This window comes from Neovison vison, chromosome 1 (genome assembly GCF_020171115.1).
Source record: "Neovison vison isolate M4711 chromosome 1, ASM_NN_V1, whole genome shotgun sequence".
Lineage (NCBI taxonomy): Eukaryota > Metazoa > Chordata > Mammalia > Carnivora > Mustelidae > Neogale > Neogale vison.
In genome coordinates, this window is record NC_058091.1 from 233793956 (window position 1) to 233811674 (window position 17719).

The 17719-nt window shown below is 47.7% G+C and overlaps 1 protein-coding gene across 6 annotated transcripts in view; it reads right to left on the reverse strand.

Annotated features, from left to right (window-relative positions):
• SH3RF2 (SH3 domain containing ring finger 2) overlaps window positions 1–17719 on the reverse strand; it is a 136589-nt gene that overhangs the window by 7401 nt on the left and 111469 nt on the right. For 3 of the 6 annotated variants that reach the window (XM_044225135.1, XM_044225129.1, XM_044225097.1), the window contains one exon: window positions 1317–4933. The exons of 1 other annotated variant lie outside the window; for it this stretch is intronic. The gene's annotated coding sequence lies outside the window, so the exon portion shown is untranslated. Of the gene's footprint in view, window positions 1–1316; window positions 4934–8340; window positions 11980–17719 lie in introns of those variants that run through there. 2 more of the 6 variants (XM_044225103.1, XM_044225112.1) reach the window with 2 other exon arrangements.

The following is a 17719-nucleotide window of genomic DNA, read 5'->3' on the forward strand; positions in this document are numbered from 1 at the left end:
ACGAAGTCCTTAGGGAGGGCCCTAATCCAGCGTGACTGCTGTCCTCACGAAAAGGGGAGAAGAGACACAAAGATAGACACACAGAGGGAAGACAGCCGTGTGAAGACGGGTACAGAGATCGGAGAGATGCAGCCACCGAGGCATGCCTGGGTGACCAGAAGCTGGAAGAGGCAAGGGAGGAGCCGCCGCTGGAGGTCTTAGAGGGAGCCTCGCCCTGCCCACATCTAGGTTTTGGATTGGGAGCCTCCAGAACCGGGATAGATTGAGTTTCAATTGCTATAAGCCAGCCAGTTTGCAGCACTCAGTTACCACCGTCCTGGCAAGCGGGTCCAGCTGCCGTCAGCCCCAGGAATGCAACACTCTTGATTTTGTTCGGGCAGCAGCACAGAACAGGGCTGAGGAGCCTGAGTCCTGAAGCCGGACCACCTCTTGCATTTGCGGAGTGTGTAACTGTGGGCGAATGTTCTGATGCCTCTGTGCCTCTGTTTCCTCATCTGTAAAAGGATGATGCTGACCTCAGAGAGCTGTGAGGATTCTCAGAAGTCAAGACTCTTAGCCCACTGCCTGGCAAGTAGCAAGGACTCAGTAAATAGGAGTTGTTATAACTCTTTAACTGCTACTTTATATTCACAGCAATTTATGTTAGTTTCCCATTTATACCTGGAATGTAAAGTTCTCAATTAAATTTTAGATTAAAATGGAGTCCATTCAAATAATGTTAAGTAAATAACAGTGTGGGTGGGTGGTAGGTGTGGCAACATTGTGAAGGTGGGGAAATCCGTTTTATTGGCTACCTGTGTATGCCAGGCACTGTTCAAAGTGCTCTACATGTTTTAAGACATCTAATCCTTTCACTCCTCAAGAAGATGCTACTTTAGCTCCTTTTTCCAGAAAAAAAAAGGACCCGAGCCACAGAGTAGCTAAGTGGTTTGGCCATGGCCCCATAGCTGTTAGGTGACAGGCAGTAAGGTGCTTGAGGCTATGCTCTTAACCTCTGCATTAATAAGCAAGCGGAGAAGGCTTCTGGCCAAGAGGTCTTCCTGGGCCCTTGTGGTCATCCAAGCTGGGAGTTTGTTCTCCAGAGCTGAACCCAGCCTGGGGAACGCTGGGAGGTCGTGGCGGCCATCCCCACAGATCCTCAGCCATTCCCGTCTGACAAAATGATTTCTCTCCTCCTGCCCCTCCCTGTTGGACAGTCCTGAGCAGCTGCCAGGAACCAATGTCCTCTGGGAAAATCAAGTGCTCCATGTTTCTATTTAATCTGTGATAACATGTTCCCCCTCCAAGCCAGCTACTGAAAAAAACCAGGCCCGAGGGACAACTAAACCGGTTTTATTGTTCCATGCTAACACACACATCGGGCTTCACAAGTTTCCAGATGGGAACAGTATGCAGTTCTGACGGAGGGGACTTGGGTAATGTCTCCACTTTGGCATGATGGACCCTTCCCTGTGTGGAGAGCAGACGGTACTGCGGGCCCTGGTCTCTGGCGTAGGCCTCCTGGGCTGGTGGGGGCTGCAGGAGGACCTGTCCAGCAAGGCGACTCCTGTTTCCCTTGACTTCTTCTCTTTAGTCTGGCTGGTAAAAAGCAAACTCATTAGAGCCACAAACCCAAACAAAACTCTGGGCTCCAAAAAGCAGTGGTTCTACCACGGAACCATGGAACAGAAAACAGACATATGATGTGGACAGTTCTTTGAAAGCTGATGGTGGAGAGTGGTCCCAAAAGCAAGGCAGCTTAAGGCCCTGACTTCTGGTTTCCTCCACATGTCAGGTGGAGGAAAAAGGGACCCAAAATACATGCTTTCTTTCCAGGAGAAAAGTGAACCAACACCGAATATTGACGTAAGAGACAACTCTGGTATTAAACTTCCCTTTCCTCAGACCTGCAAAGAGCTGTCATTGGTACAAATCCGAGGGTTTCCCAACACTGAAGTCATGTTCTATGTATTTTTCTTTTCACTAGAAAATTTCTTTTAGTTTTCCAAGATGCAAAGTGTGGAACAAATTTCTGATGTCTCCCTGTGGGCAAACAACATGAACACACAAGCAACAGACATTTCAAAGTAATCCATACAGATTGTTATAAATTATAAAACTAGAAAACACATAAAACCCCACCAAACTTCTTGCCTTTACAGTGGAATATACTAAGGAAATAAGCTGCCAGCCTTGGAACTTTCTAGTTTTTGGAACAAAGATATGAAAACTTTCAAAGTCCTTTAGTGTTCCTTGCTCTATAAAATAATTTTTTATAAGTTTCTATATTTTATATACCTAAACTTTATTTATACAACAGTCCATAATGATTAAGATTTTACACCCTATTTTATAAACATCACTCACATACATATTACCTCATCAAGATTCTCTTTTGGTCTATTAAAAACTTTGTACTTAAAAAAACAGGACACAAGAGTCTATAGGTTCTCTGCTGGCATTTCAGTGGAGGAGTGAATTTTTCTCCCCTTCCATTTTGTCTTTCTGCTTCTTCCCCTAAACGACACCTCCTCCCAGAGCCCCATGGAATAAGCAGCAGCAACAATTCCAGAGGATGAAACCCAGACTCTGTGGTTAGCAACTATCCTAGGGTACTGTAGGGTAAATTTCTGGGCTGACCTCATCCTGGACATTCTAATTTGTCCTCACCCACTTCCCCACTCTCCCACCACTTTCTGGCCCATGACTGGGTGGAATCTCTATGGTGGAACCGACAGTTCAAAGATGGATCAGAAAACTTTAGGAAACAGGGTGAGTGGGGTGCTTTTCTCAAGCCTCTGTTCAGCTGGCAACAAATCAGATTCTTCATTTACTGTATTAAAAAAATATTTTGGTCTATTGCCTAAGCAGATTCTAAATCTCCACGAAACCCTCCACTTGATAAGGCATGGAAAATTCCCGGAGACTTAAACAACAGCAAGTGTACAAATTAGGAGTGGTGATTTCCTGATGCTGTGAACAAGAGACGAGGAAGAAAGAAAAATGTGAGAAGCAGCAAAGGGGAACGAGAGGCCCTTGAACACAAGGCTGTAATTAGCTCATGTGGTCTGATGGGATCTGGGGACTTGAAGTTGTTGTGGTCCACCCACCACCCCATTTTATACAACTTGCTTTTGTGTGGGCAGCCTGCCTGTCCCTCACCTTTCCAAGCATCATCTGTAAAAGTAAAATTCCTTCCACCTCTGACATTCAAATGACTTTTCTCTGGAAAACGAAGTCACCGAAACCTATTTATAGGTGTGCTGTACGGCCTCATGGTAGTAACAAGGAGATCCCGGAATCTAAAGGCAGCATGTCTGAATCCTTTGCTGCTGGGACAAAAGAGGAGCCAACCAAACCTGAACTCATCCCAGAGGAAAGGAAACAAACCTAAATCAGAGTAGTTAAGAGAGAAGGGATGACAGACAATTGGCCACGCATCCCTGACCACGTGTGAGAGGCAGTGTCATCCCTGAATTCTCCTTTCTGTGGTCTCTCCATACCTCTGAGCTTCTCACTCACCACCTGGCAGATAAAGCCAATACTCTTGGGTCGTTTTTGCTTATTATCACTTTCCCTTGGGGTTAACTGATAGGAGGTTGTGGCTAGAAAGTCCCAGTTATTCATTTAATTAAGAGATGGGTGCTAGTCTGAGCCCTGCACGTCCAGCCTCACCTAGAAGAAAGCATTTCTGCAACCACCAAATATAGTCCTCACTCGGCTCATGGTCTGGCTCCTGCTTGCTCCTGCTTACAAGGCTTAAAAGACTGCAGGAAAGGCAGTTTCATGAGGAGGTTTCAGTGCAAAATTATAATCCTGAACTTTAAATCAACCAACACATCCAAACACTGCTGTGTTCTTGTCCATTGTCTTTAATAATTAGGGCAGCGTGTGCTTTTAAAAAATGAAATTCTCACTGATGTCTTAAGATGGGGAGAAGATGAGAATATATTGGCTCGAAGAGTCTCAGGGTACTTCTGATTTGCATTGATCGGTACCGTGGCTCTCTCTGGTTGCTACAGATCATTTAAAATTTGTATTTGAGGGTAGGGGTGCCTGGCTGGCTCGGTTGGGAGAGCATGTGACTCTTGATCTCGGGGTTGTGAGTTTGAGCCCCATGCTGGGTGCAAAATTTGTATTTTAGAGTTTTTAAAACCAGGCACAGAAGATCATCTAATGATTTGCCCTTTAAAATGACTTGTTTCTGAACAAAAAAAGAATACAATAGCCTCTCTGTAGTCTGTGGTAGCTCTCTTATTACATCATGGATTTTTCTTCTGAAATCCCTTATGTACCAAGTCCTCGTTTCTTTAATCAGTATGTCCTAACAGAAACCCTCTCGATCAGACAGTTTCAGGGGGAAAGATAGCATGGAATCGGATTGGAAAAGAACATAGATGTGGTGGGAGGACTCAGGTGCTTGGGTGGGAGTCAGGAGAGGGGGTGAAAGCTAGGGGCTTTGTGAAGAGGCACTGGCCTCTCTGGCTTGAATATCCAAAAGGAGAGTGTCAGGCCGCCACTGCTCCAAAGGTGAGCTGCGCAGACTGGCCAGTCACAGAGCCAGAAGGAATGTGATGTTTGGTCTTTTCATTTGTCAGTTAGGTGCCAAGGTGTGAGAAACCGGCAAGATGAAGTTTGGCTCCGGCAAAAGGACAGAATAACAGGAGGGGTGGGAGTTTGCTGGCAACTGGAACAGCCCGTGAGTCACGCGCTGGTCCCTATCCTGGGTCACCACCCACGGATGCTCCGGTTGAGGACAGACGTGTTCCTTCTCCTACTGCCCTTCTGTCCCAGAGCCCGGCCTGCTGGTATTCCAGTACCATCCCTGATGTCTGCGGACTATCACATGGTCCACAAACTCCCCACTGAGCAGTTTCCATCCAAGCAGATCACGTGTTCTCTTCCGTATCCCAGTTGTTCCTAGCTCCTTCTGGGAAGATGACCAAGGCAGGGTCTGCGAAGGTGAAAAAGATTTCAGATTCTATTCTGTGTGAGCGCACCCTGGAAAGAACTATAGTTCTTTAAAATTAGCAAGCCCTTTGGACAGAAGCCTTCCTTTTCATTTCACAGAAGAGGTGTTCATCCTATTGGGAGGTCCACGGCCTCTAGCTCCCTGCTCCTGGCGATGCTAACTGTGGTTTTTTGGTGTAGGTGGTTCTCTACTGGGCTTCTCTGCTCTCAAGTTGCTGTTTTCCCCTTTGTGATTAATCAGTGTCGTGAGAGGAAATACTCTGAGCTCTTCAAGCTTTCATCCACTAATTTTAATATCTACTGATGATTCTTGTATGAACCAAGTATGAGCCTAGTGGCTGCCAAATGGTAATTTTTAAAAATTCCATCACTCCTTCTACATTTAGTAGTTGGCACTCTAAGGAAAAGCTTTTCCTTATATTTATATAGCATGGACTCGGGGACTTCTATCTAATGCTAAAGATTATCTGTTACTGCCAAAAATGAGTGGGCTGAGTCTAATGATGGAGAAATATCAAACCTCAATGGAGAGAGAGTCTACAAAATAAAAGGCCTATATTCTTCAAAATATGAAGGTCATGGAAGACAGTGAATCTTGAGGAACTGCTCCAGATTGAAAGAAATTAAAGAGAGATGGTAATTAAATGCATTATTTGGTCCTGAATGGGATCCTAGATAACACATTACATTTTTTTGTTTCCTGTGTAGGAAAAAGAGTAGACAACAGAAAACACTGGGTAATTAAATAAGACCTGTAGACTAGTTAACAGTTCTTTAAAAGTGTTACCTTCCTGGCTTTGGTCGTTGTATTATGGTTATGTAAGAGCACATCTTGCTTGGGGGACAGGCTGAAATGTTTAGTGACAGATGGGCATTTGATTTTCAGCTTATTCTCAAATGGTTCAGAAAAATTATATATATATAATTTACATTAAGTATTTAGGTAATGTTAACTAATATATATTATATAAGACCATATATGAGGGAAAAAAAACTTGGTAAGATGTTAGTATCTAGGATATCTTGCTTTGAAGGGTATTTAGGAATTCTTTTGTACTATTTCAGCAGTATTTTTGTAAGCCTGAAATCCTTTCAAAAACAAAGTTAAAATCCATGAGCCCCCCAGAATTTCTCCAAGACCTCAAATACTCTCCTTGGATGACCAAACTCAACGTGTATCCCCACTACCCCCATGTTTATAACCAGTGTTGTTCTTGCCTGTCTGGCCTGCAGCCCCTTTTTTCTCCCCGAGGCTGAGAATGTTCAGAAGGAAGGACAGCAACAACTTGGGCTGCCCCTCACCAGGTGAGGGTAGGCGGTGTGAACACCCAGTCCAAGAGCTGGCTGCTCCCATGACACTGCTGCTTGGCTCTGGGGCCCTCCTCAGTGCAAGTGAAATCCCAGCTGCTCACGCTGAAGGCGGGGCAGAAGGACACCTAAAGGCTGATGAAAACTGGTCCAAGAGTGCTTAGCAAGACTTGCCTTCTGAAAGTCTCAGCCCCAGAGCCTGTCCATGAGCAAGTTCCCAAGTGAACCCAGTAAAACCGGAAGTGAGCAGAGAGGGAGCTGGCCATCTGTTGCCCAATTGCTTTCACCTGAGCCTGATTTATTTTCTCTCCGAGCACTCCTGGCTGATTTAACAGATCCGTTTTCTCTTTGGGGAAACTTCAGTGATGTTCAGTCTCGTTCTTTGCAGGATGGCATGGGAACCCATCTTGCCAGCAATTCATGGGAAACACTGGGGTTCCCCCACACCCCCACTCTCCAAAGGCAGAGAGTCAGTCCTGAAGAAGCCCTGAGTTTTCCAGCAGTCAGCTGTGTCTGGACTCAAAACTGAGCTTCCCCGAGCTCCCGGGGCCTGCAAATGCAGTGCAGCGTTTACTCATTTGCGGACGTGCTCCACTCGGCGCTGTAGCAAGGAAGAGTGGTCTCCAGGTGGCTGTTTACGTTCAGTGCGAAGCAGGCACGGATACGACGTCTGTGGTAACTGCGAAGCATTCTGCATCCCACCATGTCAGTAAGTTAGGATTTGCAATTATGCTCTCTTCCCTGTATACCCCCCAACGTGGGCAGGAGTTCTCTGCTGCTGTTCATGACGTTTAGCCCTTAAAAGGGAAGCCACCGGTGTTGGATATACCCTGCTTCTCTTCCGTCTGCCGAAACTGGCGTTTGTGCTGGTCCTGGGCACGCGCCTTTGGAGCTGGGTTAATACCACTTGGGTCGAGAAAATGGCTTCTTTAATCTGCAGATCGGGCCTGGTGTCAGCAGCTGGGAACGTGTCCCTCTGAGAGCAAAGGCAAGATGGTTTGAGATGATGGCGTCTGGATCTCAAGGAAGTGGTGCTGGCTTGTTTGCTCTTTGAACTGCATTTATTGTGATGTAGCACTTCTGAGAGGGAGTGCAGAGGCAGGAAAGTAATAAGGAAGTGACTGCCAAGGGAAGGCTGGCTGCCACATTAATCTGGCCTTCCGGGTTGTGCTAAATGATGTAGAAAGAACTTCAAGATCAACTGACATTTCAGTAGGCACCCGGAAATCCCATCCATGATGGGAGGTGTGACTTTACCTATGGCTGGCACACTGTAGTTGGGGGATGCAGCCCTTGTGAGTGCTGGGGCTACAGGCCAGGGGTTTTGGGATTAGGCAGGTAATAACTCTTTGTTTACTGGCTGCTCAGAAGACAAGTCTATCTGAAGTAGAAAAACCTGATGTCTGCAGGAAAGCTTTCATGTTTCCATTGTAAATGAGGTGGCGAGCAGTCAGCAGCCCAGACTGGAGTCAGACTGCCTGGGTTTATTTCCGAACTCTACCAGTTCCCAGCTGTGTGGCCCTGCGGAAGTTACTTACTTGCTCTGGGTCCGAGTTTCTTTATCCGTAAAAGGGGGATAGTAACAGTACTTGCTTTGCATGGTTGTGGTGAGACGTTTAAAGAAGTAAATGTAAGACCTAGGACAGTGTCTGGCACATAGAGGGGATCTGTAATTGTTGGCACAAAAGTATCATGATAAACTGAGAGACGTCTTTAAGACTGTTTCTGTGGTCCTGCTTCTTGATTATCTCCAAGAATGGAAAATGCTACAGGTGGAGACAGATCATTAAATGGGCTTATTGTTACACTCACTGCTGCAGCTTCCTTTGCCTTAAATAGACCTAAATCTCTGTTCTCTGTCTCTCTGTTCTCTGCCTCTCTCTGTTCTGGTAATTTCACACACGAATCTGAAAATAAGGATAATAGTAACTCTAGGGGCAGCTGGGTGGCTCAGATGGTCAAACGTCTGGCTTTAGCTTGGGTCATGATCCTGGGGTTCTGGGATTGAGCCCCTTGTTGGGCTTCTTGATCAGCGGGGAGCCACCTTCTCCCTCTCCCTCTGCTGCTCCCGCTGCTTGTGCTTACTTCGTCAAATAAATCTTAAAAAATTAAAAAAAGAAAACCACTTTAGATGGTTGCTGTGAGATGCTCTCTTATTCTCCCCATTATGTGGATGAGATAACTGAGACTCAGAGAAGTGAAGTGACTTGCTCAAAGTCACATACTGAGTCACCCCTGTGCTAAAAGTGTGTCAGTTCTGTAGCCTGGACTCTTCTCTGCCAGAGAAAGCTTGGGGCTGGAGGTGGGGAGGAGGGAGGGAGGCAGGAGGCTCCCAAGCAACAGTGTTCTCAGAGTGAGTGAGTGAGTGCACATGGAAATTCAGTCCGTATATCCTAATGATAATTAAGCAGCTGACATACCTTGACACAATTCCAGACAGACATCCTGACTGCTTTTAAAAAATGACAGACTGCTTTTTGCTTGTTGCACAGTCCTTGCTCAAAGAGCTGTGCGGGCCAGTCCCCTTGCTTTCCAGACAGGGAGTGGGGCTGGAGAAAAGGCAGTCATCTGCCTCTATGCATGTGGCATCTCCCCAGAGCTCCTCCTCCCTGTGCAAGGGCCCTTTTTGGCAGGAACAAAGAGGATGAACCTATTCAATTGTTGGTTCAACACATATTTATCGTATGATCAAAAATGTTGGGTAAATGAACGAATCTCCTTGACATCTGAGCTTGTTTCTGTTTGCCTGTGACATTGCCTGTCTGGTTCCTTCTCGATCTTCAGTCTCACTGCACATGCCACCTCCTTGGAGAAACCGTTCCTGCTCACTCTCCCTAATGTGGCTCGTCCCCCTCAGCCATTCCTTGTCTGGTTGCTTTGCTTCCTTTCTAACACCTGTCATATGGAAGCCATCCTGCGTGTGTGTTGACCATTTACTCCCCTTTACGAAGGGAGGAACTGTCCTTGCGCAGTTCACTGCTGTATCCCAGGTCTATGGTATGGAAGGTTTTGTCACACGCTTGGTGCTCAAGCTGTTTGTTGGGTGGAAATGAAGGGATAAATGAGTGAGGTGACACTGATGTCTACCCAGGAGGAAAATATTCTGTGACTTTAAATGGGGGCAGGGTAAGAGCTAGGAGGCTGGCCTGAAGCCCCTTGGTCATCAGGACGTGTCCAGCGGGAGAGGGACTCATCGGCACATGCATTTTCTGAATTACAAAGTGTGCCAGGGGCATGTAATTCTATTACCTGGCACCTAGGAGGAGGGATTTTCATTGAAATCCCGGCCAGCTGGAAGCATGTCTGTGTCAGTCCTATCTGAAAGGCAGAATGGACTTGTCAGCACCATCAGCCTTGAGAAGTTGCAAGTCCCCAAAGACGCCGCACCCGTGTGCTCAGCAGCTGGGCTCCGGCACACCGACAAGCCTGCCCCTCACGCCTCCAACAGGTGAGGGAGGGGACGAGGTGGGGGCAATCGGAAGAGGAAAGACTCATGGGCATTAGGATAATCGATACATTGAAAATAACGGTCATTAGTACCTCAACCGTGGCCGCTTCCCAGAGAACAAAATCTGAGACTTCTAGTCTTACAGAGCCAGCCCCAGTGCTTGTGTACCATGACCTTAGATGAGCGAGGTGTCCTCTGAGCCTCAGTTGTTCGATCTAGTAACTTGGGGGTCCTAACACTTAACTCATGGAATTGTTGTGAGGAATCCCCGGGAAACACGCCTGTGAGTCATCATGGTAGCTGATGCCACAGAGCGTTTTCTATGGGCCGGGCCCGGTGCTCACGACTGTACGTTCATTCCCTCGTTTCCTCCCCACCGCACCACTCCAAGAACCACGACTACTACCTGCATCTTACAAGCCAGAGGACTAAAAGGCTGGGGAGATAAATGACTTGCCCACAGTGGCACAGGGAAGAAACCTAGAACCTGGATTCGAACTTGGGCTGCCTGGCTGGCTGCGCTCTTCCCTCCCCGTAAATTAGTTAGCGCCGTATCTGCATGGAGCACGCGGCTGACGAATGGCAGTGAGTAAGTGTCTGTTCTACTCCGCGGCTCCGCAGCTCACCTGCCTTCGAGCCTCTGTCACACCCGCAGACTTCTCCGGAACCAACACTTCTAGACTCCTTGTGCACACCAGATCTGGCCTCCCTGCTCCCTTCACGTTCCTCTGACCCTATGAAGGGCTGAGGTGTTGTTGCCACTCTTCAGAGGAGTCAAGAAAGTCTCACAGAGGGTAGTTGGTCCAAGGTCAGAGAGCCAAGAAGACCAGGATTTGAACCCAGGGACTTGTGATCCCAGAGCCCAGGAGCTTTCTCTCCACATGGCTAACAGCGTTTTTCCATGTTAACGTCTTTCAGAACATGTTTCTCCTCCCTGAAGCCCCCTGACAATGGAAACACTCCCTCATTGCTCTCTCCCCTTCTCATTTCTGTTTGTATGACAGAGCTGCGTTTTTACAGTACTCTCCGGTTTTGAATTGTGCCTCCACACCCGTTTATTGGTAATAACTACCATTTATTGAACTCTTTGATGTACCCATACAACAATCGGAGCTGTACATGCATGATTTCACTTAATCCTGCCGAGAGCCCGATGAGGTGGAGGTTCTGATACCCATTTTACTGATGGGAAAACGTTTGGGCAGGTGTTGTAACTTATCCAAGTTTGTTTTGTTATTTGCCAAAGGAAACATAACTAGGGAGTGGCAAAGCTGGGACAGAAACCCAGATGACTTGGTTCCAAAACCCTTTACCTGAGCTATTATTATTATATTACTTCTCCATACCTTAAAATGTTCTAGTGGATTGGGTACCTAGCTGGTGTAGCTATCCCCAAATCCTTGCTGACCAGAACTTTAAAGTCTAGTCCTTTGTTGGAGGTCTCCATGATGAAGACACCTTAGGCTCTCAGAATTGCCAACATCTAAAAAGAGCTTAAGCTTAAAAAAGGATTGAGCTCATAAATAGAATGTGCAGAACAGGATATTTGGAAACACGGTTCTGATATCTAAAATTCCCTTCCAACCGGTGCCGCCCCTTCTGCGCGACTGTTCTGCTCCTTGTCATGGAAGCTGATGCTATCTCACTAGAGCTATGACTGACATGTCCTCTTCAGGGAGTGAAGTTTTTTCCAGCTCTCTCCTTGACAGAGATGTAAAACATCTTCCCAAATTGCTGAGAGCGGGGAAGGGGAGGGTACCACCCTTTGATGGCGCTACTGATTTGAATTCCTCCTTAGTCCTCCAGGTGGTTTTGTTGCCTCCTTACTTTCAGATGTCAACTTGCTTTTGCTTTCTTTGTGAAGGTCTGCTGAATGCCACCAGCTCTAACAGTCCTCTTGGGTGGTCCAGGGAGTCGCTGTGTTCATTGGGGAGGGCATAAGGATGGCTCTGGCCTCCGGAATATATGTGACCTACAGCAAACTCTGATGTCACGAATGCCCTTCATCCAGTCTATCAGTCATGCTAGCACTGATTCTAACAGCATTAACTGAAGATTCACAAAATGACTTTTGCAGATGCCTTTTGCCTTTCTCCCCAGGTCTTGGCTAGCATCCTTTTAGTCTTTAGTAGCTCTTGTCCATCCAGCAGTGACCCTATCTGCATAATTAGCTTGCATCTGTATGTGTGTGTTTACCCCTGAAAGCTGTTGCCTTTGAACTTTGGATAAATACCGGCATGGAAGGCTGGAAGATGTTCTTGCTCTGAGTCCTCCTGTTCCCACAGAGAAGATGAAAGTGGAGGGTCATTTTGGAAATGATACCCCCCATCTTCTGGGTCTCTGTTCTGTATCATTTAGAGTGAGAACAGGCAAAACCAGAAATAAATTCATGAAGAGGGAGAGATCTAGGGAATGCAAAATAATTATCGTGCTTTGACATCAATGATCCAGAACCACACTGCAAGCTTCGGTTCTTTTTCAAGTTGCTTGGTTGTGTCTGACTGCCCTTGGAGCAGGAGTACATTTGCTTTTTGGATATCTCTGTAGAGAACACTCTCAGTTACCTTCCTTCCCACCACTACATCTTGATGACAGTTTTAATCTGGGTGGGCTGGCCCCTCTGAATTAAACCATCCTCTGACCCTGCCCCCACCTGCATTCCTGTGATTTCAGAAGCACATACCCAATTTGTGTATCCTCTCCAGCCTCAACCATGTTTTGTGTTAATAGTTGCAACGGAGGGACCCGGTGATTTAAGATTAAGGTCTGGACTTAGAGTTCTGGATTCTAGTCCTTGTTGCCTTGGGCTGGTCATTTGACCTCTGAGCCTTAACTGTAATCTCTAAAACAGGATAATGCAAAATCTCTCCTCATAGGGTTGGATAGGATTAGATGGCATAATGCAAGTGAAGTTCTTGGTACATAGTAGGTGCTCAATAAATGGTGACAATTACTGCTGGATGGTGAGTCAGGAACAATTTTTTTTTTTTTTTTTTTTTTTTAGTATTCTCCCTACCATCTCAAACTGGTTGTGAAACCTTAAATAAGGCTCTGACACATTCTGAGTCTCAGTTTCCTGATCTGTAGTCAGGGGACAAGAATAGCTTTTGCCTGCAGACTTCACAAGGTTCTTGGGAGACTTTCTAGCAGTGGCAGCCAGATCTGTTTTGGTTTCAGATTCTAAGGGGCTGCTTCTGGTTTCTGTAGTTGACTCCCCAGGGGGGCAGGCAAGGCCCAGAGGAGAGCTGCCTAGAAAGCCGTGTACTCAAAAGGTTCGGGCACAGTCGCAAACCATATCTTAGCTATTTGGGAGCAGCAAGGTCTCTCTAAGCAGCAGTACTGGGAAGGATGCGTACAAAAATCCCTCTAAACTAGAACTTCTTAAAACCAGATACGCTGTACATCAAAACCTCAATTCCCAGCAATGACTCAAAGCCTTAGAATCCCAGTGACAGAGGCCAGATGGGAGTTCAAATATTCAGCGGGTTTCTGTGGCCTCAGGTTGCGATAGCTGCTTTGACTGGTGTTTACTGAGCAGATCTATGAGCTGCACTGAAAATTCCATATGGTACATGTGCGGAAAACGTACAGGGGAATGGTAAGCATGGAGTTCACGGTAGTGGTTGTGAGGAAAGGGGGGGAGGGGAAGAAAGAATGAAATTGGATGAAGCACACGGCAGGCTTCAATGGAATGGATGATTACTTTTTAAAAAGCTAGATGGTGGGGGCACCTGGGTGGCTCAGTGGGTTAAAGCCTCTGCCTTCGGCTCAGGTCATGATCTCAGGGTCCTGGGATTGAGCCCTGCATCAGGCTCTCTGCTCAGCAGGGAGCCTGCTTCCCCCCCCCCCCCAACCCTGCCTGGTTCTCTGCCTACTTGTGATCTCTGTCAAATAAATTTTTTTAAAAAATCTTAAAAAAAAAAAAAGCAGCTAGATGGTAGGTATATGGTTATTTGTTTTATGATCATGTATATATGTATATATGTATGATCTAATTTAATTTAAATAAGGGAGGAAGGCAGAAAGGAGCTCCCAGGTCCAGTAGAATTCCTAAGAAACCCCACTCTGAGAGGCCCATATGTATTTTCTCTCTCCTGTGAACCACTGAGCCCCCCCAGTCTCTTATGGAGCCTGATCTACAGTGGGTGAGGTATAACTGGTATTGGACGGATGGATGGACGGATGTGGAAGGCTCCTCAATGCCCCCCGCCCCCATCACCTTTGATCCCACCTTGGCTGCATTCTGTTTGTGGAAGTGACGGTCAGCAGGCAGAAGGGCTTCCAGAGAACATTTTGTTTCTGCTTTGGTCTAGGACACAACACTATGGCCTGGCAAACAGATGGCTTGATCATTTAACATTGTTCTATTTCAAGCAATATGTCCTTGCAAGATTTATTCGCAGGGACACTGAGCTGCTGCTGCAAGGATCTTCGAAGTTAACTCTTCTAGTCTAGTCTTGCCTGCCCAACACTCTCCCCGAGTGACTGTCATTCATGGTCACCTGAGAGGTTGCTGGAAGTGCTCACACTCCCTATGCTCGGCCTAGGGCAGACCTGGGGTCTTTACCGTCCAGACGCAAACAAGAGGAGTGCCCGTGGGAGCAGCTGCTGGCCCCAGCTTAGCCGAGCTCGCTCAGCACTTGCTGCCAGCAGACAGCCTTGATAGGACTTCCCTCTGCCGCCAGTCCCAGTGGTGCACACCCCAGGAAGGATGTCTAGGGGCTGGGAGGCTGGTCTGTGTGGGCAGAGGCGGGTGAGAGGGCGAGGATCATGCCTGCTCATCTTACTGAAACAAGCAACTTCCATACCTGCTTGCTTGATGCTGGAGGAGCCGGCAAGCTAAGGGCATTGCTGGAACCTGTGAAAATATTTGCTAAAGGAACACAGAGACCAGTGAGCAAGGAACTGTCCACCTTCTAAGTCCTCTCCTTTCCTAGACCAAGGGCCCGATGAAAGTGATTATCAAGGGCTGGACAGTGGCTGGGACACGGGCTGGGAGAGTGCTGGGCTTAATAGCAGAGCTCTTCATCTCTGAGGGACCTCTCTGGGCCTCATTCTCTATTACAGGGTAATAGTCAAGATATTCAGCCACTGCCATGGCGCAGGCACTAGCCAGTGAGAACGAAGAAGAGCTTTCCTGCTGAAGGTCTCAGCTGCACCGGGCCTGAGCTCTTAGGCTGCTGGAGGGTAGAGTGATGGAGAGAATGTGGAGAAAGGGCTGCGGGGAGGAGTGGGAGCTCTGAGCACTCACTGTTCGCCTATCACTACAGGCATTGTTCATATATCGGCACCCATTGTGGCTACGTTCCCGGCCTACTGTACGAGACGAGAAAGTTAGATTTGTTCTTAGACATCAGAATCACTTGGGGAGTATGCTGACAACACAGATGCCTAGATCCCACCTCAAGACTGTTGACCAGGGGCGCCTGGGTGGCTCAGTGGTTTAAAGCCTCTGCCTTCGGCTCAGGTCATGATCCCAGGGTCCTGGGATTGAGCCCCACATCAGACTCCCTGCTTGGCAGGGAGTCTGCTTCAACCTCTCCCTCTGCCCCCCTGCTGCTTATGTTCTCTCTCACTCTCAAATAAATCAAATCTTTAAAAAGAACAACAAAAATGTATGGCTCTATACTGTGCCCCCCCCCACCTCTCACATGTCCTCCTGAACCCAGCCCTAATCAGAGCCTGCCCTCAGCACCTTTCATAGTGCTCAGATGCCAGGGTCTGATCACGAGGTGAAGGGGGCACCTTCCTAGTGACTCTGAGTCTTAGGCGAGGGATGGAGTTCTCGCAGCTTGACTTGTCTTCAAACATGAGGTACTCCATCTACCTGGGATCCCTCGAATGCTCCACAAAGGAGTGGATTCCTCTACATATAGGAGAACTTGGCTTGATTACTGCAAGTGCTAAGTGCTGCTTTCTTTGCTTGGAATGCCTCCCCCAAGCCCTTTTTCTCTCTGACTCCTATTCATCCTTTAGCACTCAGCCTACCCTGTGCTCTGACCTCTATGACAAGGCAATACTCATTTCATTTTAGCACCACCGCCCCAGACATGGCCTTGCTTTAGACTTCCTCACCCGGAATTTCAGTGATGTGCTCCCTTAAAAACATTCAAGTCTGATATGTGTGAGGTGTGTACTATGTCACTTGATAATACAATGACAGTTAATCCTCACGCTAGCCCAATGAGACTGGCACTAGTATCATTCCGCTGTTATCAGTGAGACTGGCTCAGAGAGGTTAAGTGACTTGCCCAACATCACAGAGCTAGCACACGGTAAATGGGGATCTGAACTCAGTCTGCATGTGCCGAGGCTGCATCGGCATCCATTACGCTATTCCCTGCAGTTGGGGATCAGTGGCCTAGGTCAGGGTTGCTCTCTTCATTCATAAAGCACAGTCCCATGTTGGGCTTTGAAATTAGAGAGCTTGAGCTTGGGGCGTGGGCAGCTGTCAAACCCACTCTGCTACCACCTGCGGCTACCCTTTGTGCCTTGGTTTCCCTGGCTTTGTCCTGGGGACAATTACAGTTGCCTTAGGACGTAATAGCAGATATTATAGGAGAGGACGCATCTGCTGTCCTCATCGCGGTGCCCAGCACACGGGGACTGTCCAAAACGTGGTGGTGGAAGCAGTGATCGGAAGGGCCAGTGAGTTTAGAAATCACACTCTCTTCTCCTTTCCAAGACTCATATGGCTCCGCAGAGACGGGCTTTGGTTTGGGAGGGAGTGTGTGTGATGCTGGGCATTAGTGAAGAGACTAGAATGGGGGTGGCAAGCCTTTCAGATTGTTGACACTTCTCAGAAAGGTTGCCCTGTAAAGACAGTGGACAACTGGAAGACTTTTCTGTTCCATGTGGAAGGCAAGGACTGTGTCTCCATTACTCCCCTACAACCTGCTTGTCAGCCGCAATACTTAACACTAACTGGACCCGCTGCTACTGAGGCAGAGTCTAAATATTTGCGTGGCTGGTGGTATCATGTATCTGCACTCTGGGGGGGTAGAGCAGAATGACTAAACTCCTGGCTAAACTCACCAAGGGTGTTGTTCTGACAAATCGAGGATGCCTCCCTCTGGCCCCCCCTCGGCGGGGTCACCTGGTTTTGCAGGCTCCATCCTTCAGGCCCCACTTGTCAGGAGTGTCAAAGCCACTCTCCCTTTCTTCTTCTTCCCTGACATTCCCCTCTGCCTCCCCATCTTGGTCTTTCTCTCTCACACCCCACTCCCTACATTCTCTCTACCTCCCTCTTCTCCTCCTCCTCCCTTCCCTCTCCATCTCCTTTGCCCTATCTCTGTCCTGGCAGCTGTCCTCCACGAAGTGTCCCCGCTCCAGCCTTGCATTAGCATCTTCCTGAACTTGCTGCCTTATACCATGACCCAGTGAAACAGCTAGAGTGCCCCAAACGAAGAGACTTCAGAGGAAGTAAAGAAGGTTGTAATGCAAATGCAATATATTGTCTAACCTCAACCCCCTTACACAGCTGTCTTGAAGCATGCTGTGTTTCCCAGGGATGTCAGACTGGAGCCAGGATGAATGAAATAGCCAGAATTCCATGCAGCACCCTGTCCGCAGCCCTGTGCTTCCTGCTCAGCTATCGTGTAGGATTGTACGTGGGAAAACAGATTCAGAAGTTGAAAGTATGATCATAGCTTTCTCTCTGACCTTCTTGTTTGGACCAAATCCAGTAAGCTGACTCCCTTTGGTTTTCGAGGATTCTCAGAATGATCAGATATCCATCTCACACCCTCCCCCAAATTTCCCCTTCACAGCCAGGATTAAGACTCAGTAGAGGGAACAACATGGGAGCCACTAGCAGCCAGTGTACAGGCCCCAGAAGCTGTTCGGATGCTTGTTGAGAACACGGTGATGAGGTCAAAGAAACAATGCCAACATTCCCACCATTGTGACATCCCTGGCTGAAGTCCCTTTTAGGGCACCGTAGAAATTCTACACAGAACACAGGGGATGAGGCTGCCCACTCCATTCAGGGAAAAGGGTGGGCAGGTCCGTCTC